This window comes from Schistocerca piceifrons, chromosome 3 (assembly GCF_021461385.2).
Source record: "Schistocerca piceifrons isolate TAMUIC-IGC-003096 chromosome 3, iqSchPice1.1, whole genome shotgun sequence".
Classification (NCBI taxonomy): domain Eukaryota; kingdom Metazoa; phylum Arthropoda; class Insecta; order Orthoptera; family Acrididae; genus Schistocerca; species Schistocerca piceifrons.
Genome location: NC_060140.1, coordinates 862,769,736 through 862,786,313, shown reverse-complemented (window position 1 = coordinate 862,786,313; position 16,578 = coordinate 862,769,736). Strand labels below are relative to the sequence as shown.

Sequence of the window (16,578 nt, the reverse complement as noted above, 5' to 3'; positions counted from 1 at the left end):
AAAAAGAACACGAACCAAAACGGCACCAACGAATCAAGCACAATCAAAAAAGGATAAAGTAAAAATGGAAAGAGGAGAAACAACTCTCGCTCAATACAAACAGGTGCAAGCGGAAGCAGAGAAAACTGACCACCCGCACCAACCATGGATGCCGAATCTAGCTCCGAGGACTGGCCCTGCAATGCACACGTACACGATCGCAACATTAAATGTGAAAAAAATCTCATATACCGGAAAAACAAAAATATTAACGGATTTCATTCGCTACAACACAGTGGATGTAGCGCTAATACAAGAAATTACCAAAACGACAATGGATGACATTGATGGGTACAATATCATCACAAACGTAGACCCTGAAACAAAATGCGGAACAGCTATATTCGTAAAAGAAAACATCGAACTTGATGACGTACGCACAACACCTAACGACCGAGGCATAGCTATCAAAACACCAGGCACGCTGTTCAGCAACATATACGCCCCTTCAGGATCGGAAAATAAAACAACTAGAGCGAGATTTTTCAAACAAGACGTTTGTACGCTAATTAACGAAAACTTCGACAACATTGTACTCGGAGGTGACTTCAAATGCGGCGTGGCGAAGGAAGATCAGATACCAACAGCCAATATGTGCGTAGAATTAGAGGAAATAATCAGAAAAACGAAACTCAGAGACGTGTGGAGAATGAAATATCGAGACCAACTGAATTTACCTTTTTCTACAGGAACGGAAAGAGTAGGCTCGACAGGATATACGGTTCCAAAAACTTAGAAAAAGCTATAGAAACAGTAGAAATTAAGCCCATAGCAAAATACTTATCATCGACATGTGGACAGAATGTTTAAGAAAAAAATCAAACACACAATCACCCACAGAATGGTGGGTAAAACATGCAAAACCGTTGCTACGGAAAAGGTCATAAAGTACAGTGCGGAAAAAGCAATGTGGAAGAAATGGACCGCTGACTTCTACACACAGTGCATTAAAGACGTAATAAACACCCAGACGAACGATCACCCTGCCCTCCCCTCAAAATTAAGGCGCATAAAAACAAAACTAGTAAACATGCAGAAAGAACAAACTGAAGCAATAAAAAGAAGCAGCCAGCCCTTATGGACAGTGGAAGAAGAACCGGCCACATTTCACCACATACACAGAATAATCCGAAGGACACAACAAAAACAGATCAAACACCTGCAGAAAGAAGACGGAACCACCACAGAAGCGCCAGCAGAGATCCTAAAGCTTGTACACAAGTACTTCAGCCAACTCTTCAAGCGAGAAGAAACGAGCGAAGCAGCAACAGACACTCTACTCCACGACCTGCCGTACGTCCTGACAGACACAGAAAAGGCGAAGCTGGTGGCAAACATGGAAAAAGACGACGTACACAACATTGTCAAATCCAGTGCGATTGTAAAAGCCCGAGGAATTGACGGAATTCCACATCCAATACTGGGACATAATCGGCGACACGATCACCGAAGTCGTCAACGATATAATACAGACAGACTGCCAGAAGACTTCACAATGGGAAACATAATACTAATCCCGAAAAAAGATGCGCCCCGGAAAGTGGAAGATTACCGCCCCATCACGCTGCTAAACGCAGATTATAAAATAGCTGCGAGATGCGTGGCCGACAAACTAAAAACAGTCAGGGCAAAAATAATAAGCCCTCGCCAGACATGTGCCGTACCGGGAAGGACAATATTCGAGGCCATAGGCGAATACAGAGACTGCATCGGGATTACAGCAGTCGCCGCTGAGGCGCCGGGCGCGCAGGTTGCTCCGGTCCGAGGGTCTAGCAGCCCATTGTGTGTCGCAGGTAGACGAGAATTCCGGCCGCCGAGCCGCCACCGCCCGATATTCAACCGCGCTCGCCGGCTTGCGCGCCGCGCCAGCCGTAGCTGTTTCGCCGTCGGCGATCGTTTATTCGTGTGAAACGGTTTTGTGAGTCTTCAACGGAATAATGACAACGTTCAACCGCTTCAGTACCACGATACAGTGCGCGTTCGATCGTGAATACGAGAGGCCATCCTCCTTCGGTATAGAGGAATGGGTGTTCGACGATCTAAAAATACAGGAGGACGAAATAGAGGGGCTGCAGCTAGACTTTACGCTGCTAAGCCTCTTTCTGAAACTAAAATCTTCAGTGAGATGCGAGACGCTCGTGAACGTAAGCGGGGGTATTAGAAAATTCAAACACAGGGACGGTCGTGTGAGCGATGTGAAAATCACGTACGCCGGACACGGCGTGAGAAACATCAAAGTCTATAACCTCCCCTTCGAGGTGCCAAACGAGGAAGTTGCACGCTACCTCAAGCTGTACGGTGAAGTTCTCTCTGTAACGAGAGACTTCTGGGGTGCCGGGCACCGGTATAAAGTGGACTCTGGTGTTAGGTCCGTCAGGATGGTCCTAAGAAAACACGTGCCGTCGTCGTTCATAGTGATAGGGGGACACAGAGGTGTGGTTCAATACAGCGGACAACCACCGACGTGCTCCATTTGTAGCTCCACGGAGCACATGAGGAGCAGCTGCCCCAGAAATAAGAGAGTGGCTCAGCTGCCGCGTGAAAACGCGGAAAACGCAGCGGAGCAGGCAGAGCCCGCGCGCCAACGACGAGGCTGCCGTAGCGGAAGTAGCGCCAGCCGAGGCCGGCAACACCAGCCCAGCAGCGGCCGCCGCGGTCAGCGCAGGGGAGAAGCGGCAGTAGACCACAATGGAGGCCGAGCCGGCGGCCGCCCCCTCCCCCGCCGCCGCGCCCGCCCAGCCGTCGGCTGAGGCTGTCATTCGGAGCAGCCAGCAGGCCGGGCCGAGCGCCGAGTCCACGCCCACCGCGTCGGACATACCGTCCGCAAATGCGGGGAAACAACTCTCCGAACCGGAGGACGTCGTTCTCCGGCCGGACCGGCCACAGGAAGCACAACTCCCGCCTCCACACAGCGCTTAAATGGAGACACGCTCATGCTATAACGTCATCACGTGCACCGTAAATAGGATGAATTCGGTTGTCAAGATAGAAGCCCTCACGGAGTTCCTGCAGCACCGAGCTGCTGATGTAGCAATGCTGCAAGAAGCAGTAACCAACGACATAGAAGGAATACCAGGATTCGACGTATTTACGAACATCGACGCAGAAGCGAGAACTGGTACTGCGATAATGGTGAGAAATGAGATCGACGTGGAGAACATCAAGACCCTGACTGACGGCCGCGGAATAGCGATGCAACTAGCCGACACCTACCTCGTCAATATCTATGCGCCGTCAGGCACAGAAAACAAGCGGGCCAGAAGCCAGTTCTTTAGCGAAGACGTCTGTGGACTCCTTCCACACAACAATGTCAACGTTGTGTTGGGAGGCGACTTTAACTGCGTGGCTGCTCCAGAAGACCAAGTCCCGGTACCAAATCTGTGCACGGAGCTGCAGGAACTCGTAAGAAAGCTAAGGCTAGACGACTCTTGGCGTATACTAAACCCAAATACAATCGAATTCACTTATTACCACAACCGCGGAAGAAGCAGGCTTGACAGGTTTTATGTGACCAGAGAGTTGGCCGCCTCTGTATCGCATGTGGAAGTCTGCCCTGTGATCTTCTCCGACCACTGTGCCTACACTTGCAAGCTACAGCTGTCAACGAGGAAAATCTCAGGAGGAAGATCAGTGTGGAAGCTTAACACGAAACACCTAAGTGACGCCAAATTACATCAGGAGATTGCGCACACCATAGAAGAAAGCTTACGGACGCGACAGCAGTATCCGTCGACCACACAATGGTGGGTTCAACGTGGGAAACCACAAATAAGGAAGACGCTGATAAGGCACAGTGCGGAGAAGGCCTTCTGGAGGAAGAGCACGGCAGACTTTTACGCCCAGTGTCCAAAGGACGCGTTCAACTGTCCTTCAGACGACGACCTGCTTCTCACGCAAGTTAGAGGAATAAAGGCGCGCCTACTGAACATCAAGCGTCAACAAATGAAAGGCGTCGTCGTCCGCAGCCAGACACACGGCGCCACTGAAGACGAACCTGCCACACTGCACCACCTGCACAGGGTGAGGGAGAGGCCTCATAGCAGAACAATCAGGGAGCTCAGCGACGCAACTGGCCGCAAGATAACAACTAAATGGGACATGATGCGTCACATAGAAGAGCATTTCTCCGACCTCTTCAAGGGCGATGTACCAGGCGACGCAGAAACAGCGAAAATCCTAGATCAAACTCGCAGACAGCTGAATAACGCCGACCGCGCGTTGCTGACGGAGGCAGTGTCAGAGCACGAAGTAAGAGCTGTCCTCAAAACCTGCGCCAACGGCAAAGCTCCAGGAGCGGACGGAATACCGTCAGAATTCTACACCACCTGCTGGGACAAAGTAGGTGGAATTATGACGGAAATTGTCAATGAAATATTAAATCGAAAAGAAATACCACCTTCGTTCCTGGAAGGGACCATCACTCTGATCCCGAAAACAAAAGCGCCTAAAACATTAGCGGACTACCGCCCAATAACTCTTCTAAACGCGGACTATAAGCTAACAGCAAAATGCGTTGCTGAAAATATGAAGCTCGCCCTGAAGAAAGCCATCAGCTCGTGGCAGACATGTGCAGTGTTGGGCAGAAACATCTTCGACGCCGTCTGCACGTACAGAGACGTTATAGCACACGCCGCATCCAACAGAACGACTACAGCGATCATTTCTGTAGACTTCCAAAAGGCCTTCGACAGGATCGGTCACCGGTACCTACTGAAGACTTTGACGAGACTAGGTTTTGGCCCCAAATTCGCTCAAGTCATCGAAAACATGTTGACAAATGCCACATCACGAGTAACTGTAAACGGCTGGATATCTGAGCCGATAAAATTGGGGAAATCTGTGAGGCAAGGGTGCCCACTGTCGATGGCACTATTCACAGTAGCCCTCGACCAAGTCCTCAGAAAACTCGCCACCACCATCAACGGCTACAAGTTGCAGGATGTTAAAGTAACGAGTATGGCATATGCCGATGACTTTAGCATTTTTGTGGACGGAAAGGAGGGTATTGACAGTTGTTGTTGTGGTCTTCAGTCCTGAGACTGGTTTGATGCAGCTCTCCGTGCTACTCTATCCTGTGCAAGCTTCTTCATCTCCCAGTACCTACTGCAACCTACATCCTTCTGAATCTGCTTGGTGTATTCATCTCTTGGTCTCCCTCTACGATTTTCACCCTCCACGCAGTCTTCCAATACTAAATTGGTGATCCCTTGATGCCTCAGAACATGTCCTACAAACCGATCCCTTCTTCTGGTCAAGTTGTGCCACAAACTCCACTTCTCCCTAATCCTATTCAGTACCTCCTCATTAGTTACGTGATCTACCCACCTTATCTTCAGCATTCTTCTGTAGCACCACATTTCGAAAGCTTCTATTCTCTTCTTGTCCAAACTATTTACCGTCCATGTTTCACTTCCATACATGGCTACACTCCATACAAATACTTTCAGAAAAGACTTCCTGACACTTAAATCTATACTCGATGTTAACAAATTTCTCTTCTTCAGAAACGCTTTCTTTGCCATTGCCAGTCTACATTTTATATCCTCTCTACTTCGACCATCATCAGTTATTTTGCTCCCCAAATAGCAAAACTCCTTTACTACTTTAAGTGTCTCATTTCCTAATCTAATTCCCTCAGCATCACCCGACTTAATTCTACTACATTCCATTATCCTCGTTTTGCTATTGTTGGTGTTCATCTTATACCCTCCTTTCATGACACTGTCCATTCCTTTCAACTGCTCTTCCAAGTCCTTTGCTGTCTGTGACAGAATTACAATGTCATCGGCGAACCTCAAAGTTTTTATTTCTCCATGGATTTTAATACCTACTCCGAATTGCTCAAAATACAGATTGAACAACATCGGGGGGAGGCTACAGCCCTGTCTTACTCCCTTCCCAACCACTGCTTCCCTTTCATGTCCCTCGACTCTTATAACTGCCATCTGGTTTCTGTACAAATTGTAAATAGCCTTTCGCTCCCTGTATTTTACCCCTGCCACCTTTAGAATTTGAAAGAGTATTCCAGTCAACATTGTCAAAAGCTTTCTCTAAGTCTACAAATGCTAGAAACGTAGGTTTGCCTTTCCTTAATCTTTCTTCTAAGATAAGTCGTAAGGTCAGTATTGCCTCACGTGTTCCAGTATTTCTACGGAATCCAAACTGATCTTCCCCGAGGTCGGCTTCTACTAGTTTTTCCATTCGTCTGTAAAGAATTCGTGTTAGTATTTGGCAGCTGTGGCTTATTAAACTGATTGTTCGGTAATTCTCACATCTGTCAACATCTGCTTTCTTTGGGATTGGAATTATTATATTATTCTTGAAGTCTGTGGGTATTTCGCCTGTTTCATACATCTTGCTCACCAGATGGTAGAGTTTCGTCACGACTGGCTCTCCCAAAGTCGTCAGTAGTTCCAATGGAATGTTGTCTACTCCGGGGGCCTTGTTTCGACTCAGGTCTTTCAGTGCTCTGTCAAACTCTTCACGCAGTATCGCATCTCCCATTTCATCTACATCCTCTTCCATTTCCATAATATTGTCCTGAATAACATGGCCCTTGTATAGACCCTCTATATACTCCTTCCACCTTTCTGCTTTCCCTTCTTTGCTGAGAACTGGGTTTCCATCTGAGCTCTTGATGTTCATACAAGTCGTTCTTTTATCTGCAAAGGTCTCTTTAATTTTCCTGTAGGCAGTATCTATCTTACCCCTAGTGAGATAAGCCTCTACATCCTTACATTTGTCCTCTAGCCATCCCTGCTTAGCCATTTTGCACTTCCTGTCGATCTCATTTTTGAGACGTTTGTATTCCTTTTTGCCTGTTTCATTTACTGCATTTTTGTACTTTCTCCTTTCATCAATCAAATTCAATATTTCTTCTGTTACCCAAGGATTTCTACTAGCCCTCGTCTTTTTACCTACTTGATCCTCTGCTGCCGTCACTACTTCATCCCTCAAAGCTACCCATTCTTCTACTGTATTTCTTTCCCCCATTCCTGTCAATTGTTCCCTTATGCTCTTCCTGGAACTCTGTACAACCTCTGGTTCTTTCAGTTTATCCAAGTCCCATCTCCTTAAATTCCCACGTTTTTGCAGTTTCTTCAGTTTTAATCTACAGGTCATAACCAGTAGATTGTGGTCAGAGTCCACATCTGCCCCTGGAAATGTCTTACAATTTAAAACCTGGTTCCTAAATCTCTGTCTTACCATTATATAATCTATCTGATACCTTTTAGTATCTCCAGGGTACTTCCATGTATACAACCTTCAATCATGATTCTTAAACCAAGTGTTAGCTATGATTAAGTTGTGCTCTGTGCAAAATTCTATCAGACGGCTTCCTCTTTCATTTCTTAGCCCCAATCCATATTCACCTACTACGTTTCCTTCTCTCCCTTTTCCTACACTCGAATTCCAGTCACCCATGACTATTAAATTTTCGTCTCCCTTCACTATCTGAATAATTTCTTTTATTTCATCATACATTTCTTCAATTTCTTCGTCATCTGCAGAGCTAGTTGGCATATAAACTTGTACCACTGTAGTAGGTGTGGGCTTCGTGTCTATCTTGGCCACAATAATGCGTTCACTATGCTGTTTGTAGTAGCTTACCCGCGTTCCTATTTTCCTGTTCATTATTAAACCTACTCCTGCATCACCCCTATTTGACTTTGTGTTTATAACCCTGTAGTCACCTGACCAGAAGTCTTGTTCCTGCTGCCACCGAACTTCACTAATTCTCACTATATCTAACTTTAACCTATCCATTTCCCTTTCCAAATTTTCTAACCTACCTGCCCGATTAAGGGATCTGACATTCCACGCTCCGATCCGTAGAACACCAGTGTCCTCCAAATAATTGAATCCTTTGGCAAGGCATCTGGGGCGAAAACCAACCCCAAGAAAACCGTGCTGCTCCCGATAGGGAACGTGAAATTGAGAGAGGCCAGACCATGGTACCAGGTGACCGACAAATATAAGGTGCTAGGTGTCCAGCTGCAGGCCTGCCCACTCAAAATGGCCGCAGAGAGCTGACGGAACATCCTGAACACCACCAGAGGGTTCGTCAGGACACACGCCAACAGACACCTAACGTTGGATCAGAAAACGCAGCTGATCAACGAAACGATCCTGGCGAAGGCTTGGTACATGGCACAAGTCATAAACGTACCAATAGAAATAGGGAAGTCTATAAGAAGCGCTGTGTACTACCTAGTGTGGAGGCGGGAAATTTTCAAAGTGTCACAAGCCACCAGCACTCTTCCTAGAGAAGAAGGGGAACTTGGTGTAAAAGACGTCACAACCAAATGCGCGGCACTGTTGCTCCATAGAGCTCTACAATTAGAGGACAGAAGTGTAGACTGTACCACGTCGTCTCTGCTGAAGGAACACAGACCAGACTCCGAGGCAGCGCCGATAGACGTCAGTCGAATACCTTTTAAGATGCGCTACCGAAAACAAGTAAAAATGGACAGCAGCTACATAACATCCACCCTAGCAATCGAGGAGATGAGAACTGCAGGGAAAATCTACCGAGCGCTACGAGGTAAACAAGTCAGAAGCAGAACGGAGACGAATCTTCCAGGCCACGACTGGCCACAAGTCTGGAAGAATCTCTACGAAAAAGCCGTACCTGCAGAAGCTAGAGACACGTGGTACAAAGTCGTACACAAGACGATCCCCACAAACGAGCGCTTAGCACGCATCGGCATGCGTGAGTCGCCCAACACCGGGTGCTGTTGGCTCTATCTCATTTTTTATATTTTACGTCGCTACACCTACCAGGCCTCTTTTTCATACTAACTTTCGGGTGTGACAAAGATGCTTCCATACTGATTTTAAACTATCGTAAGATGCGATATTAAGGAACTCCGTTTGAAGAAGAGTGTGCCAAGGAAGATTAGCAAAGTGTGTCTGCAAATAACGAAACAGTATGAAACGACAGAAATGTTGTGAAATACGTCCGGGCATATTGTTTTGTAGCAGTGCACATCTGCAAATTTGTAAACAAAAATTTCTCTTTCGCCTCTAGAGGAGATGGATGCTTTGTTGAACCTCCTGTGTCCTCTGTCCGTGTTTTCGCACCTTTCCAGCGCATCGCTGCTCTACTCTAGTAGCTCCGAACGGCCGCACACGGCGTCTCGGACACGCCGGTTCGGCCCGCGCCCATCTCGCAGATGTTTGTCGTGCTTGTGCGGTCATATGGAGCGCGACTCGAGCGGCAGTCGAGCAAAGTCGGGACAAGTCGGGACGGAAGGGGAGGGGACAGGCGAAAATGCACCGCGCAAATTACGCAAATATCTGGAAGCGCGGCGCGTGTCAGCCGGGTGAGAAAGCTTCCGCCGGTCCAGCAGGACACTGCCACACCCCGCGCAGTCCCCCCGACGCCCGGCCCCGCGCCGGATAACAAGAACAAGGTGCGTCTCCCGCGAGTGTCGGAGGCCGCACGCACCAAACGAATGACAGGCGGTGCAACGAGCAGCCGCGCTGTGCGTGTCACCCACGTGGCGGTGGAAGGACGTGCTTTGCGTCAAATGTGCCACGGAAAACGGCGATTGCGTGTGTTGGGAGAAGGGGCGAAGGCTTCCTCTGCCGTGCGGCCACATTATAAGGACGCCAACGGCCATACCATGTTGAATACACCGGTTCTCGTCCGATCACCGAAGTTAAGCAACATCGGGCCCGGTTAGTACTTGGATGGGTGACCGCCTGGGAACACCGGGTGCTGTTGGCTCTATCTCATTTTTTAATTTTTGCGTCGCTACACCTGCCTGCCCTCTTTTTCATACTAACTTTCAGGTGTGACAAAGATGCTTCCACAAGCATTTTAAAGTACTGTACTAAACGTAAGACACGAAATTGCAGTAATGAACTCAGTTTGAGCAAGAATGCGCGGAGGAAGAGTGCTAGGAAGTCGTTGGAATTAACGAAACACTACGAATCGACAGATGTGTCCTTGAAACGCGTCAGAGCCAACTGTTTTGTAGCGGCGCTAAATTCGAAAAACTAACTAAATACATAAATTAAAAAAAAAAAAAAAAAAAACAGCCGTTCCCGTCCGATCACCGAAGATAAGCAACAACGTTAGTATTCGGATCGGCGACCGCCTGGGAACTCTGGCTGTCTTCATTTTTGGCTTTTTTGTCGCTACCCCTGCCAGCCCTCTTTTCATGCTACCTTTCTTGTGTGACGAAGATGCGTCCATACTGATTTTAAACTATCGTAAGATGCGATATTAAGGAACTCCGTTTGAAGAAGAGTGTGCCAAGGAAGATTAGCAAAGTGTGTCTGCAAATAACGAAACAGTATGAAACGACAGAAATGTTGTGAAACACGTCCGGGCATATTGTTTTGTAGCAGTGCACATCTGCAAATTTGTAAACAAAAATTTATCTTTCGCCTCTAGAGGAGATGGATGCTTTGTTGAACCTCCTGTGTCCTCTGTCCGTGTTTTCGCACCTTTCCAGCGCAGCGCTGCTCTACTCTAGTAGCTCCGAACGGCCGCACACGGCGTCTCGGACACGCCGGTTCGGCCCGCGCCCATCTCGCAGATGTTTGTCGTGCTTGTGCGGTCATATGGAGCGCGACCCGAGCGGCAGCGAGCGGCAGTCGAAGCAAAGTCGGGACAAGTCGGGACGGAAGGGGAGGGGACAGGCGAAAATGCACCGCGCAAATTACGCAAATATCTGGAAGCGCGGCGCGTGTCAGCCGGGTGAGAAAGCTTCCGCCGGTCCAGCAGGACACTGCCACACCCCGCGCAGTCCCCCCGACGCCCGGCCCCGCGCCGGATAACAAGAACAAGGTGCGTCTCCCGCGAGTGTCGGAGGCCGCACGCACCAAACGAATGACAGGCGGTGCAACGAGCAGCCGCGCTGTGCGTGTCACCCACGTGGCGGTGGAAGGACGTGCTTTGCGTCAAATGTGCCACGGAAAACGGCGATTGCGTGTGTTGGGAGAAGGGGCGAAGGCTTCCTCTGCCGTGCGGCCACATTATAAGGACGCCAACGGCCATACCATGTTGAATACACCGGTTCTCGTCCGATCACCGAAGTTAAGCAACATCGGGCCCGGTTAGTACTTGGATGGGTGACCGCCTGGGAACACCGGGTGCTGTTGGCTCTATCTCATTTTTTAATTTTTGCGTCGCTACACCTGCCTGCCCTCTTTTTCATACTAACTTTCAGGTGTGACAAAGATGCTTCCACAAGCATTTTAAAGTACTGTACTAAACGTAAGACACGAAATTGCAGTAATGAACTCAGTTTGAGCAAGAATGCGCGGAGGAAGAGTGCTAGGAAGTCGTTGGAATTAACGAAACACTACGAATCGACAGATGTGTCCTTGAAACGCGTCAGAGCCAACTGTTTTGTAGCGGCGCTAAATTCGAAAAACTAACTAAATACATAAATTAAAAAAAAAAAAAAAAAAAACAGCCGTTCTCGTCCGATCACCGAAGATAAGCAACAACGTTAGTATTCGGATCGGCGACCGCCTGGGAACTCTGGCTGTCTTCATTTTTGGCTTTTTTGTCGCTACCCCTGCCAGCCCTCTTTTCATGCTACCTTTCTTGTGTGACGAAGATGCGTCCATACTGATTTTAAACTATCGTAAGATGCGATATTAAGGAACTCCGTTTGAAGAAGAGTGTGCCAAGGAAGATTAGCAAAGTGTGTCTGCAAATAACGAAACAGTATGAAACGACAGAAATGTTGTGAAACACGTCCGGGCATATTGTTTTGTAGCAGTGCACATCTGCAAATTTGTAAACAAAAATTTATCTTTCGCCTCTAGAGGAGATGGATGCTTTGTTGAACCTCCTGTGTCCTCTGTCCGTGTTTTCGCACCTTTCCAGCGCAGCGCTGCTCTACTCTAGTAGCTCCGAACGGCCGCACACGGCGTCTCGGACACGCCGGTTCGGCCCGCGCCCATCTCGCAGATGTTTGTCGTGCTTGTGCGGTCATATGGAGCGCGACCCGAGCGGCAGCGAGCGGCAGTCGAAGCAAAGTCGGGACAAGTCGGGACGGAAGGGGAGGGGACAGGCGAAAATGCACCGCGCAAATTACGCAAATATCTGGAAGCGCGGCGCGTGTCAGCCGGGTGAGAAAGCTTCCGCCGGTCCAGCAGGACACTGCCACACCCCGCGCAGTCCCCCCGACGCCCGGCCCCGCGCCGGATAACAAGAACAAGGTGCGTCTCCCGCGAGTGTCGGAGGCCGCACGCACCAAACGAATGACAGGCGGTGCAACGAGCAGCCGCGCTGTGCGTGTCACCCACGTGGCGGTGGAAGGACGTGCTTTGCGTCAAATGTGCCACGGAAAACGGCGATTGCGTGTGTTGGGAGAAGGGGCGAAGGCTTCCTCTGCCGTGCGGCCACATTATAAGGACGCCAACGGCCATACCATGTTGAATACACCGGTTCTCGTCCGATCACCGAAGTTAAGCAACATCGGGCCCGGTTAGTACTTGGATGGGTGACCGCCTGGGAACACCGGGTGCTGTTGGCTCTATCTCATTTTTTAATTTTTGCGTCGCTACACCTGCCTGCCCTCTTTTTCATACTAACTTTCAGGTGTGACAAAGATGCTTCCACAAGCATTTTAAAGTACTGTACTAAACGTAAGACACGAAATTGCAGTAATGAACTCAGTTTGAGCAAGAATGCGCGGAGGAAGAGTGCTAGGAAGTCGTTGGAATTAACGAAACACTACGAATCGACAGATGTGTCCTTGAAACGCGTCAGAGCCAACTGTTTTGTAGCGGCGCTAAATTCGAAAAACTAACTAAATACATAAATTAAAAAAAAAAAAAAAAAAAACAGCCGTTCTCGTCCGATCACCGAAGATAAGCAACAACGTTAGTATTCGGATCGGCGACCGCCTGGGAACTCTGGCTGTCTTCATTTTTGGCTTTTTTGTCGCTACCCCTGCCAGCCCTCTTTTCATGCTACCTTTCTTGTGTGACGAAGATGCGTCCATACTGATTTTAAACTATCGTAAGATGCGATATTAAGGAACTCCGTTTGAAGAAGAGTGTGCCAAGGAAGATTAGCAAAGTGTGTCTGCAAATAACGAAACAGTATGAAACGACAGAAATGTTGTGAAACACGTCCGGGCATATTGTTTTGTAGCAGTGCACATCTGCAAATTTGTAAACAAAAATTTATCTTTCGCCTCTAGAGGAGATGGATGCTTTGTTGAACCTCCTGTGTCCTCTGTCCGTGTTTTCGCACCTTTCCAGCGCAGCGCTGCTCTACTCTAGTAGCTCCGAACGGCCGCACACGGCGTCTCGGACACGCCGGTTCGGCCCGCGCCCATCTCGCAGATGTTTGTCGTGCTTGTGCGGTCATATGGAGCGCGACCCGAGCGGCAGCGAGCGGCAGTCGAAGCAAAGTCGGGACAAGTCGGGACGGAAGGGGAGGGGACAGGCGAAAATGCACCGCGCAAATTACGCAAATATCTGGAAGCGCGGCGCGTGTCAGCCGGGTGAGAAAGCTTCCGCCGGTCCAGCAGGACACTGCCACACCCCGCGCAGTCCCCCCGACGCCCGGCCCCGCGCCGGATAACAAGAACAAGGTGCGTCTCCCGCGAGTGTCGGAGGCCGCACGCACCAAACGAATGACAGGCGGTGCAACGAGCAGCCGCGCTGTGCGTGTCACCCACGTGGCGGTGGAAGGACGTGCTTTGCGTCAAATGTGCCACGGAAAACGGCGATTGCGTGTGTTGGGAGAAGGGGCGAAGGCTTCCTCTGCCGTGCGGCCACATTATAAGGACGCCAACGGCCATACCATGTTGAATACACCGGTTCTCGTCCGATCACCGAAGTTAAGCAACATCGGGCCCGGTTAGTACTTGGATGGGTGACCGCCTGGGAACACCGGGTGCTGTTGGCTCTATCTCATTTTTTAATTTTTGCGTCGCTACACCTGCCTGCCCTCTTTTTCATACTAACTTTCAGGTGTGACAAAGATGCTTCCACAAGCATTTTAAAGTACTGTACTAAACGTAAGACACGAAATTGCAGTAATGAACTCAGTTTGAGCAAGAATGCGCGGAGGAAGAGTGCTAGGAAGTCGTTGGAATTAACGAAACACTACGAATCGACAGATGTGTCCTTGAAACGCGTCAGAGCCAACTGTTTTGTAGCGGCGCTAAATTCGAAAAACTAACTAAATACATAAATTAAAAAAAAAAAAAAAAAAAACAGCCGTTCTCGTCCGATCACCGAAGATAAGCAACAACGTTAGTATTCGGATCGGCGACCGCCTGGGAACTCTGGCTGTCTTCATTTTTGGCTTTTTTGTCGCTACCCCTGCCAGCCCTCTTTTCATGCTACCTTTCTTGTGTGACGAAGATGCGTCCATACTGATTTTAAACTATCGTAAGATGCGATATTAAGGAACTCCGTTTGAAGAAGAGTGTGCCAAGGAAGATTAGCAAAGTGTGTCTGCAAATAACGAAACAGTATGAAACGACAGAAATGTTGTGAAACACGTCCGGGCATATTGTTTTGTAGCAGTGCACATCTGCAAATTTGTAAACAAAAATTTATCTTTCGCCTCTAGAGGAGATGGATGCTTTGTTGAACCTCCTGTGTCCTCTGTCCGTGTTTTCGCACCTTTCCAGCGCAGCGCTGCTCTACTCTAGTAGCTCCGAACGGCCGCACACGGCGTCTCGGACACGCCGGTTCGGCCCGCGCCCATCTCGCAGATGTTTGTCGTGCTTGTGCGGTCATATGGAGCGCGACCCGAGCGGCAGCGAGCGGCAGTCGAAGCAAAGTCGGGACAAGTCGGGACGGAAGGGGAGGGGACAGGCGAAAATGCACCGCGCAAATTACGCAAATATCTGGAAGCGCGGCGCGTGTCAGCCGGGTGAGAAAGCTTCCGCCGGTCCAGCAGGACACTGCCACACCCCGCGCAGTCCCCCCGACGCCCGGCCCCGCGCCGGATAACAAGAACAAGGTGCGTCTCCCGCGAGTGTCGGAGGCCGCACGCACCAAACGAATGACAGGCGGTGCAACGAGCAGCCGCGCTGTGCGTGTCACCCACGTGGCGGTGGAAGGACGTGCTTTGCGTCAAATGTGCCACGGAAAACGGCGATTGCGTGTGTTGGGAGAAGGGGCGAAGGCTTCCTCTGCCGTGCGGCCACATTATAAGGACGCCAACGGCCATACCATGTTGAATACACCGGTTCTCGTCCGATCACCGAAGTTAAGCAACATCGGGCCCGGTTAGTACTTGGATGGGTGACCGCCTGGGAACACCGGGTGCCTTCCAGAACTTCCTGCAGGTCCCGCTGGACGCCGCCTTCCGAGACGCCTTCAACACGACGTGACCGACGCCCTCCCACAACACCCGCACCCCAGTCGCTGAGGACGTCGCCCACCAATCCCTCCAAAGCCCCGACGGCAAGAGTGGTGCATTGCGAAAGTGTTGTGAAAATGCGCGCAGAGTGAAAGTGGGTACGTGTAGCAGTGCCAAAGTGAGAGTGACGTGTGCCAATCATAGCCATACAGTGTCCAGTGCCCAATAGCCAAATAAAGCAGGCAAAAGGAAATGATCAGTTTTTAATTTAGTGCAAAGGATACAAGACGTGTTCCAAGGTAACAGCGAAATGTCAAACAGTGTATTTCATGTAATTAATGTGTTCTCTCGCCATCTCCATTCAAGGTACGTTTTTTTTTCCCCTCTCTCTCTCTCTCTCTCTCTCTCTCTCTCTCTCTCTCTCTTCTATAATCCTTTTTTTTGTTGTTTTTGTATGTTTTTTTTTTGTTGTTGTTTGTGTTTATTCCTTTGATGTATCCGTGTGTATAGATATAGTTATATACATTTATAAAGTTCGGCGCATCATGTGCCAAAACGTTGCATACCCCCTTGCGATTTACAATAATTCTAACTTTAGACTTTCTCTGCCCCAAATTTTCCGTGGAACTGTTGCGTCCACTCTCACACAGTACACTAAATAACTTCCCCATTCATCATTTATGCACATAGATGTTCTGGCCCATATTCTCCTTTAGCCTTTGGCAAACACACAGCGAACATGCCAAAATAGGTGTATTCAAATACCAGTTTCTTTTTATGTATAAAAAACCATAAACATTGAAGGGAAAAACTTATATAAAGGACACTCAGTGAATAAAAGTGTTGTAACTCAGCCAAGAGACTACTAAAAGAACAATCAGAACTGAAAACGAGAAAATATACAATTTCATGTAAAGATATGTAATTGTTAAATTGTAAATAAAAGTTTATATACGTTACAAAAAAAAAAAAAAAGGTGCTGTTGGCTCTATCTCATTTTTTAATTTTTGCGTCGCTACACCTGCCTGCCCTCTTTTTCATACTAACTTTCAGGTGTGACAAAGATGCTTCCACAAGCATTTTAAAGTACTGTACTAAACGTAAGACACGAAATTGCAGTAATGAACTCAGTTTGAGCAAGAATGCGCGGAGGAAGAGTGCTAGGAAGTCGTTGGAATTAACGAAACACTACGAATCGACAGATGTGTCCTTGAAACGCGTCAGAGCCAACTGTTTTGTAG

At 48.7% G+C, this 16,578-nt stretch overlaps 5 non-coding genes across 5 annotated transcripts; all 5 read left to right on the top strand.

Moving 5' to 3' along the window:
* Window positions 1-9,653: 9,653 nt before the first annotated feature.
* LOC124790278 lies at window positions 9,654-9,772 on the top strand. The gene has a single exon (XR_007016249.1). It is a non-coding gene; the product is annotated as a 5S ribosomal RNA (ribosomal RNA).
* A 1,266-nt stretch (window positions 9,773-11,038) lies between these two features.
* On the top strand, window positions 11,039-11,157 carry LOC124790267. The gene has a single exon (XR_007016248.1). It is a non-coding gene; the product is annotated as a 5S ribosomal RNA (ribosomal RNA).
* A 1,266-nt stretch (window positions 11,158-12,423) lies between these two features.
* Window positions 12,424-12,542, top strand: LOC124790255. Its single transcript, XR_007016247.1, has one exon. It is a non-coding gene; the product is annotated as a 5S ribosomal RNA (ribosomal RNA).
* Window positions 12,543-13,808: 1,266 nt separating this feature from the next.
* LOC124790243 lies at window positions 13,809-13,927 on the top strand. Its single transcript, XR_007016246.1, has one exon. It is a non-coding gene; the product is annotated as a 5S ribosomal RNA (ribosomal RNA).
* A 1,266-nt stretch (window positions 13,928-15,193) lies between these two features.
* LOC124790518 lies at window positions 15,194-15,309 on the top strand. The gene has a single exon (XR_007016311.1). It is a non-coding gene; the product is annotated as a 5S ribosomal RNA (ribosomal RNA).
* Window positions 15,310-16,578: the final 1,269 nt, after the last annotated feature.